At 37.5% G+C, this 10493-nt stretch overlaps 1 long non-coding RNA gene across 1 annotated transcript; it reads right to left on the bottom strand.

Moving 5' to 3' along the window:
- Positions 1–597: 597 nt before the first annotated feature.
- On the bottom strand, positions 598–9779 carry LOC308701896. The gene is made up of 4 exons (XR_014031531.1): positions 9732–9779; positions 6219–6297; positions 5977–6157; positions 598–2156 (listed from the first exon to the last, which is right to left on the bottom strand). It is a non-coding gene; the product is annotated as an uncharacterized lncRNA (long non-coding RNA).
- Positions 9780–10493: the final 714 nt, after the last annotated feature.

Consider the following 10493-nt stretch of genomic DNA (forward strand, 5'->3'; position numbering starts at 1 on the left):
CTGTTAGGACCTCCCACAGGAGCTCGGTCTAACTTGCTAATCCACTCTGAGCAATGCTGATTCTTTTTATTCATTCACACCAATCAGTTTCTATGGGCCATACATCTGAATGGGGCATTCATCTGTATGGGCCATTTGGCACACACCTTTGCAGACACAGACAGAGTTGATTAAATCTAATGCACAGTAACCATGTAAATGCATCTTACTAAAGTTAACTGAAAATACACATAATCTTTCAGAACACTCAGGTAAGATGATGTAACATTAGAACGGTCTTCTATCTGTACCGTTTTGACTTTGCTCGCTGTTTTGCTATTATTCTCGTGCACTGACTCGTTCACTAAGCTGAACAGCCAATCAGAGTTCTCTTTTTCACCGACGGCCCGACGCCGATTCAATAAGTCGAATCGGCCGAAAAAAAAGCAGACGAAGACCAATTTCAGCCGACGGTGCGGAACACACTGAGGAAACTTAGTCGGACGACACACAAAAACAGCCCGACGGCCGACCGTTAGCTTGGTGTGTTCCAGGCTTTAGATATCATTAAAATTAAGAAAATATTTATTCTTGATGCAAGAAAGAGCAGACAATAAAAATGGACAATAAAAGTTTAATACTTGGTGCAGAAAATACAAAAAGTGGAAACAAATAAGACAGATCTCTCTCTTTATTGACTAACAAGATAATAAAGCATCTCAATCAGCCTCTTCTTCAGCTTCCTGAGCAAGAACAGTTAGTAAAAAAAAAACCACTTGTACTTTTAAACATATAGATTATATTAAAGGAGTCATAACCTAGTATTACATTGGATACCTACTGCTGTATTATAGTCTTTCAGGCCCTTCTAAAAAAGAAAAGTGGAAAAAAAATAAACACAGACCTACTTTTACCCTTATTTCTGAAGGCATTATTGTCTCGCGAGATCAATGCGATGTTTTGGCTGTCGTGGACGCTCTATATGGCTCTGCACGTCAGTTGAAAGGGTTGTTGGGACAGCGTTATTAAAAATGATTTCATCCACTGGTCCCTGATAGTTTCGTCCGATTTTGGGAGATAAAACACATTTACATGTTTTTTATGGCAATCAACCACAGAGCAAGTCCGGTGTGCACTCGGTTTCTCCATCTTTCTCGACTGAACTGAATATGAGGGGGAGAGGGGAAGGGGGGCTTCCTGCTGCGGTGTCCATATATGGTATATCCTACTACCTCATGACATCAAGAGGGAGCTGAAATCAAAATCTCGTATTTGAGTGCGCGTGCACGCGCGCTGGTTTATTTACCCTGAGGTAAACAAACGCTTCACTTTTAAATATCGGCTTCTCGGCCAGTGTATAATCGTTAGTTGATCATAACATACATTGATTCTCGTGGAAAAGTGAAAATTGCAGGTTATGACTCCTTTAAGCAAAATTATATACCGTATGCGATATTGCTCTTTGGGGAATTTTTTTTCTTTATTTTCTGGTTAAGACAAGCGAATAGGAAAGAGAGTTGGCATCGCACTTGAAAGTGAACTAAAGATAAGCTACTTAATGTGAGTTTTTGTATGTCTGTGTAGAGAAGATAATTGAGTGAAGCTCTTCCCACATGCAGTGCAGTGATACGGTTTCTCTCCAGTGTGGATCCTCTCGTGTGATTTCAGGGTTCCTGACTCACTGAATCTCTTGTCGCAGTGTGAACACTTGTAAGGTTTCTCTCCAGTGTGGATCCTCTCGTGTTTTTTCAGGGTTCCTGAGTCACTGAATCTCTTGTCGCAGTGTGAACACTTATAAGGTTTCTCTCCAGTGTGGATCCTCTGGTGCAGTTTTAAATGTCCAGCTCTAATAAAAGTCTTCCCACACTCAAAGCACACATGATTTCTTGTGTGTATTTTCTGATGTTCTTTTAAATCACGCAGACGTGAAAAACTCTTTCCACACAAAGAACATGAATGTGGTTTCTCCTGTGAATGAAGTGTAATGTGTCTCTTCAGGGCTGAAACCCACAAAAATGTTTTGCCACATTGATCACATTCATGCAGTTTCTCTCCAGTGTGGATCCTCATGTGTGTCTTAAGGTTTCCTTTATGTATAAAACTCTTCCCACACTGATCACATTCATGCAGTTTCTCTCCAGTGTCTTCATTCACTTCTTCATTCTCATCCATCGGGCCTGAAATTAAAGTTAAAAAAGTGCTCAGTAAATCAATAAAAGAAAAATTATGTAGTGAAAAACACTAGATCACAAGTGGACATGCTAAACACTGGTGTAAACAGGGTCTAAAACAATTTGAGCTTGTCCACTTTTGACCACTTCCAGAGGTAGTCGAAAACACGTTCAACCGGATTGCTTTGGTAGTGTAGACGCTCATGTGGTCGAGTGTGTTCAAACAGACACAAATGCGTAAACATTATGGGAAGCGCTGTAGCCAGACGGCATTTAAACTTTGTTGGCTGAAGACCCAAGTTTGGTTTGAAGAAGGAAAACTCTGTGTTTGACGTGGACTTGCAGCTTTAAGAGCAGAAACAAAACTCTTCGTCTATTTTTCTGTCCGTCTCTGGTCATGCTCACATGCAAATTGCATGAGCTTATTTCACCCATTATATTGAAAGCTCATACATTTACCTGCCCATAGACCGTCCCCTCAAAGAAACAAAACAAAAGTGGATAAAAGAGATGGATTTGAAACACCAGGTGTAAACGGGAATTTGTATACTTGTGATCCAACTGACCAAAGCGCATCTTAAAACCTGGGGCCGTTCTTCGTACGTCGCTAACTCACTTAGCTGGATTTGATTGTTGGTGATTTGGCATGATCCTGGATTGTTTGGTTCTTCAACGCTCATCCTGGACTTGCTGTCATAGCAACATGTGCGCAAACTTAAACCTGCTCAGGAGCAGGCTTATTTCATGTAAACAGGATTAGACCGCGGCTCATAAGCGGAGCTGATACGGGAAGTCCATCGCAGCACGATTAGTGCACTTTCTGAGATATAGATTTTTTCTCGTGACTCGTGAGATTGTCGTTTACATTATTAATTTGTTGGAAACGCACATTTATTTTCGACTTGTCGGAGTCGGGCTTTAACTACAACACAAACTGTTTGCATTGCCCTAAGATTATTTGCGAGTGGCTCTTTCCTTTACACTATTGGAGATGCGTAGAACTTGATGGAAAGTGCTGTCTGTCGTGTCATTCGGAGTTTACCTGCCGCTTTTAGGTTTAAAAAACAGTTTTAGGGCTTTTTTTGTGGCATTTCCAAGCCACTTAAGACCCAATGTTGTAAAGCAGTTTTTTTAAAGCAGTTTTTTTTTCTAGGCTATCATAATTTTTTTATGAAGATCATGCAGTCATGACCATGCCGATTACAGTATATGTCACTCAGGCTTCACTAACGTGATTGGTAGACTATAGGCTGACCATAGACTGCCATCAAGGCCTCAATGAAGGGGATTATGTGAACAGAAAGGGGGTTCACAATGTAAATGTGCAGCCCAGTTACTATTGTGATTCTTAATATTCCAGATTAATAATATTATATCAAACAAAAAAAGGCAGTTGACTAAAATCTTCCATATCACAAATGTGAAAGCAAAATGGCTAGGATCTGTGCATGACTTAAGCATTTTCAGAGATTCACATTTATGCACATTATTTGAAAGTGGTAGGAAAGTTCCACAATTAAATATCAAGCTCACTGTATTACACACACTTATGCTGATCCTAACAGAACTGCATTTCTTCATAGGTGATTATGACATGTGACCCCATTCCCTGACCCAAACCAGTTACAATGCAGCTCTAGCCAGGACAAGGGCACACAATGAAATGAACTTTGGCTAACTAAAGGGAAGATTTCAGTGTCTGAAAAGTCTCAAGATTTAACCGTTAAAATGACTATACAGCCTTAATTTAATGCAGCAAAAATCCAGCGATACTAATCATATCCGGCAAGTGTGTTCAAAGAACCTAATTAGCCAGATCATGATTAGCACGATGATATCATCTTGGATGTCTCATTTGATCTCGGATGTTTTAAACAACGTACGAAGAATGAGCCCCAGCTGTAGACAAAGCCTCACAATCTTCTTTAATCCTTTTGAACATGTGATTGAAACCAAATGTGAGACATTTAAAGGGGACATATCATGCTAAATCCACTTTTTTAGCCCTTAAATGCATTTTGTTGTATATTTGGAGTGTTTAGAAGTACAGAAAATATGAAATTATTCTCTTCAGGTGCTTCGTTGATATCTTTATATTCTGTTTTGGTCATATTTTTCAACCTGTTCCGATTTTTCTGTTATCTATGACGTTTTGTGAACTATCACGTCACAGTATTTGCAGCGGAACTGCCAAATAAGGATATTGACTCCCGGCCCAACACTTCGAGCAATCCGCCATTTCTATTTCTCACTGCAATTTTGTAGTCCAAGCTAAAGGATGCAGAAGTTACGAGAGGGTAAGTTAAAATGTTCGGTTGTTGGATGTAGTAACCCACACACTTCATTACACCGTCTAATGTAGATGAACTGCCGCGCTTGTGACAGGAGCATGTTTAACTGAAAGAATGAGCAGAGAGAGAGACCCGGTCGCGCGCGCGCTCACTCTCTCTCTTCAGAGCCAGGCGAAAGTGTAAGCAAGACATCACCGTCTCCAAACTAGACGCTGTCTTGCTCTCTCTCCCTCGCACATATTAATCAAAATAAATCGACACGGTGGTAAAAGGTCGGAAGACCAAAGTTTCATGTGTAAATACAGTAACTTACACACCATTGCGATACATCCATATGAAGACGTTGTTCTGCAGATTCGTCGTCTTCATTTTCATCTCGCTCCAGCTCCGACTCTGGCTCGAACATGTAAGGCTGGCTGGACAAGTCTTCCGTTGTTGACATTTTGTTAATAACGTGTGAATAAAAAGTTTCTGTGCCGCTAGATAATCGTATCTCTGCTATCAAACTACAAAAATGGCTGAACGGGGTGGAGTTGAACCTCTGCAACCTGTAGAGGGGCGGGGTATGAAGTGTCTCAGTTGTATTTAAAGAGACCGCACCAAAACGGGTTGATTGAGACGCACCTCAGAAAAGGGGTAGAAAAGGGGCCTGTGGAGCTATAATAATGAGGAATTCAGACCCAAGCATTGCAGTTCTGCTTTATATAGACTACAAATGTATGATTTATATGTAAAAAGGAACAATTTAAAAGCATGATATGTCTCCTTTAACCTGACCAATCAGCAGATTACAGCTTTCCCACATCGTACTGAAGGTGTGACATTTAGCAAACCTCAGATGTACACACACATCTTGGCCGACAGACCTTTATCACTATCAGCACTTCTTTACGGGTCACTAATGGCCCTTGTGGTAAGAAAGAGGGGGTTGGAGCAGGAAAGCAAACGTCTTTGTTCATTTGCAACCCTAAAGAACGCAAAAACAATGAAATATAGTTTTTCCATCACCATGTCCCTTTAGGGGCTCTGAATAAATCACATTTTTGAAGTGAGAACTATTAAATATTTGATAAACTATGCAACTACCTAAAATATTAACATTTTAAAAATATGCAATAATGCTATAATTTTAACACTCCCTGTTTTTACACAAACTACACCACGTGTAGCAAAGTCTATTTATTTGATAATTGTTTTTAAATGTTGGTGTTTTAGCAAGATAATAACAATATTTTGGAATGTGCAAAAACTGTATTAAGACATATCCATAATTATGGTAACATGGTTGCAGTAATTGTGAACCAGATGTAAAATAAACAGAAAAAAAATACTCAGATAATACTAATATTGACTTACAGATAACAAACATCCTAGTTAAAAAAATAAATAATTGCACCCGGTTCATATTATTTGCTGCTTTAATTATAATTTATAACTAGATTTGTCCTACTATAACAGAGCTAAATCTGATGAACTGCTTCATAACCTTAATGTTCTTTAGCCTCACTAATGAAGAATCAGGAATAAACACCAACCTCTTTGTTCTTCAGTGTGTTTCATTCTGCAGTGTTCTGGATCTCTCATGTTCTCACTGTCCTTCAATAAACTCTGTCTTTGCAGATTTCAGCTCTTCCTGATGGTTTGATGCTCGTCTTCACTTGTAGCTGATGGGAATATTCCAGCATTTATTGGGGAATTGCAGTGGGAGGAGCTTCACTGAAGGAGGAGGAGCTTCACTGAAGGAGGAGGAGCTTCACTGAAGGAGGAGGAGCTTCACGGAAGGAGGAGGAGCTTCACTGAAGGAGGAGGAGCTTCACGGAAGGAGGAGGAGCTTCACTGAAGGAGGAGGAGCAGATCTGGCAAAATCAAGAAGAAATCACTTACTGAGTAAAAAAATAAAAATAGTCCACCCACTTTAAGTATTTATTACGGAGCCCCTGAGGGGACCTTTGCAAAAAAAAAATAATAATACGGAAACTATTGCATGCGCACGAGAAACTCATGCGTTACAATTTCCGGTTTGCGTTCAATTTGCGTCACTGCCATCTATATAAGAAAACAAGAGCATGGATGTGGATGCACATGAATTAATCGAAATCTATTTTAAATTAGGACTTCAATATAAAGACATATATAAGATAAGATATAATATAAGATATAAGGCCCACTACCCAATCATAACTTTTCTGACATGTTTTGTAAACATAATAAACATTATAAAATACATTAAAATCAGCACATTTACTCAAAGGCTAAAATTTGTTGTTGTTTTGAAGTGTCTTTTTTAGCAAGCAAGGTGCTACTAAAGACAAGACTTAGAGACATATTTTAGTCACAATTCAAATAATTGTATTAACTTTGAATAGACTTTTAATAAACTTTGTATGTGTATTGATAAAAAAATAAAAATAAACAAGTAATAATCTTCTGCTACTGAGATGAAGGAATTTTTTCCTGAGAGAATCAGCTCTTCCTCAGTTCCGCACGGCAGAATAAAATAGTCATCCTCTGCTGCAGTTGTACGGATTCTTAACGGATTCTTATTGCAACTACATTTCATCTTTTTCTCATCAAACAACCAGACTAACGAATGGTTCGACACAACCCGTACCGAAGAGCCTAGACAGGGCTTTCTTCTGTATAGATATACTGTATCCAGGGTAAATGACGACTGTTGGCCTGCCATGGTCGCCCTCGTCCAGTAAGTTTAAAATAATAATAATAATAATGATAATAATAATAATAATAAATTAAGATATAAATGAATATAATTTGTTGTAAATTAAATATTTTAAACACTAATACAAAAAGGTAATAATTGACTATATAAGCAACCCGATCACACTAAATGCGTCTCTATAGCACGCATTGTGTTTATCGTGCAATTTATACACCAAAATGAGTTTTTACGTGCATATGAAAAATACATACTCTTCTGAGTTTTATGATGTAGGCCTTTTTTATTAAATACTATACTATACTATACTATACTATACTATAATTTATATCTCAAGGATGCGCGCTTGTGCGTGGCGCACTCGGTCATGTTGAGAGGGAAACATGCATTATATTATTATTAGGCAGAGGTGTCAAAAGTATTCACATTCATTACTCAAGTAGAAGTATAGATACTAGGGTTTAAAAAGACTTCTGTAGAAGTTGAAGTATCAACTCAAGCTTTTTACTCAAGTAAAAGTATAAAAAATAATTATTTCAAAACTACTTAAAGTATAAACGTAAAAGTAATGTAAGGAAAAAAATCTCTCTCTCTCTCTCTCTCTCAATCAATATTTGACGCGATTTGCCCCGTTTTCTCCCTCGCTTACCGCATCTACGTTTCCCTCGGAGGACTTTTGCCGCTGCGCACAAACAAATGTGACTACAGCCTCTTAGCGATGTGTATTCAGGAGGCGGGAGTCCGGTCTAAACCGTTTGTGTAATTGGCCAATTTTTTCTTTTTTTTTTTATGACGACAAGCCGAAATTAAATAGGAGTAACGAGGCTATTTTTTAAATGTAAGGAGTAGAAAGTACAGATAATTGCGTCAAAATGTAAGTTTACTCCAGTAAAGTACAGATACCCCAAATTTCTACTTAAGTAAGGTAACGAAGTATTTGTACTTCGTTACTTGACACCTCTGTTATTAGGCTAGTCTATTCAGAAATAGTGTAAAAGACCTGTAAATAAAATACAACATTAACATTATAAACACTATTAATAACATATAGGCTATGCGTATTTTACTTCCCCTTACTGGCTAGCCAAATCCTTATATAGTAATCCTTATATATTGATATAAATGAATGGTATCAGAAAACAAGAAGAAATGAAAAATAAGTAACCACTTATGATAATAAAAAAAACAACAACAACATAGTAGCCTATAAAAATAGCCCATTGTGCCTTTTATTACAAACAACCTTTAGCCTATTTTAAACGCCGAGCCTAAACAAATTTATTTGAATCGAAACTGAAAATATAGCCTACCGTAAAGTTGGGTTCGCGCATCTTTCGTTCGGTCCAAAGTTTAATACTGAACAGGAGTTAATAATAATTTAGTCTCGCGTAGCCAGACCTTCAGACTGACGGCAGAAGGTCTGGACTCTATCGCAGCTTTTCTTGGCCAAGAGGACGTTTGACTGACATATAACGTAACCAATCACAGTTCGTTTTGTTCCGCGTCATGTTTAGGGGCGTGCCAATATAATGTCGATGTCCCTACAATAACAGACCGGCGTGCATTTAATAAATTATTCATTCAAGAACGTTGTGAAAGTTTACTGCAACAATGGAGCCGCAAACTTCACATACTTTTGAAAATCCAGCGTTTAGTTGATCCTGGTAAGCGCTCATTTGTCTCAGTTGTAAACACAACGGCTTTCTTCTTCCACGAGGGGTTTTGGCGTCACGGCATTTGTTTCCAGACGGACCGTTAAAGAACGCGACACACACGTCTCGCGGACATCCTGTAGAATTCAACCAATCAGGTCGCGACTTCGAAACTCCTGAAGTGTTTCCAGAAAAGTGTGCCATATGCATCAGACGTTTAGCCAACGTTCCGTGGGCGTGACGTCTGAGGCTGAGACTAATAATAATTTAATAATGAACCGGCTGCGATGTCAAGTTAATGCCACAAGTGAACCGATGTAATAGCGTGATTTGCCGGCGCCATCACTTGGATTCAATTACACTACTAATTGCAGTTTGAATAAAAAAATTCAAACCTTTTTCTAAAATTTATATTTTTTATTTTATATAAATTTAAAACATTCTGTCTTTTTCAGACTTTCTTCGATGAACACAAAAATCTTTTGCAAAATGTTCATTGAACTGTCATCAGCTTTCTTTGTCATCATTTGCTTTCATATTTTTCATACAATGGTTGTAAAAGGATACTGAGTCTGCCAATGCCTAATATTCTGCGTAACATATTTTGTGTTCCTCAGAAGAATATTTTCACTTTCTTGTTAACTATCCCTTTAATATTTTGTACTTTTTTTATGTTAATATTTTGTTTCCCCATGCTGGCAATGTAATACATACATAAATTATATATACACATCATCCAAACAGGAAATTGTAACGCGTGCGCACGCGAAAGTCTGTATTATTTTTTTTGCAAAGGTCCCCTAAAATGTAAAAATTAAGAATAAAAAAAAAAGATTAAACCATATTAAAACATATTTGCAGATTTGCAATTGAGTTAACTGAACTTTTTTTCGTGTATTGTGTTGCATATGAAACATGGTTCATCACAGATTATTGAAATAAAAGCCATTATACAACTTACCTATATCTTGCAGATGTCACAATAGCTGATCGTGTCGTTTGCTCAAATCTGTTGACAATAAAATGAGCTTAATGTGTCAATTTACAGATCTGAAGACATCAGCATAATGAATGAGGAGAAAACAGGATCTATTGACATGAAATAAAGAGGCTTTTCAGCTGCTCTGATAATAGTGATGAGCCATAGACTACAGTATCAATACTCATTCAACAAGAATGTAGAGTATAAGAATGATACAGTAAAATATAACAACAGTAATATAAATGTAAATATAAAGGAAGCCGCTGATGACATTATCAACCCTTGTAATTTGCCCACATGAATCCGATTCCCAAATAACTTAATTACAACAAAGTAGTTCGCTAACATCTTACCGTTTTGTATAGAAAAAAGAAACAGACACACGATGAAAACATTTCTGAAAAGACCCCGTAAAATGTTGAGTAAACTTTATAAAGCAGTTACGAGATTAACGTGTGAACTGTTTACCTCAAAAGCCTCAGGAGACGCGCTACCGCGAAAGTGGTGACGTCATCATCGCGAGACGAAATAAATTATAGATTATCAAAAATTAATTTTTAAGCAAAACTTTTCTCCACTCAACTCTGTGATTTGGAACAAAAATATATTACGTTTAATAATAAATCTTTATTTTACAGAAACTGGTACAATAACGGTATAATTTTGGTCAGACAGTTATAAGAATAATGAACATCTCTTTACTGTGAATTCCTTAATCATTATAAGATCCCTGTAACTACT

This window comes from Scardinius erythrophthalmus (genome assembly GCF_964197995.2).
Source record: "Scardinius erythrophthalmus genome assembly, chromosome: 14".
Taxonomy (NCBI): Eukaryota; Metazoa; Chordata; class Actinopteri; order Cypriniformes; family Leuciscidae; genus Scardinius; species Scardinius erythrophthalmus.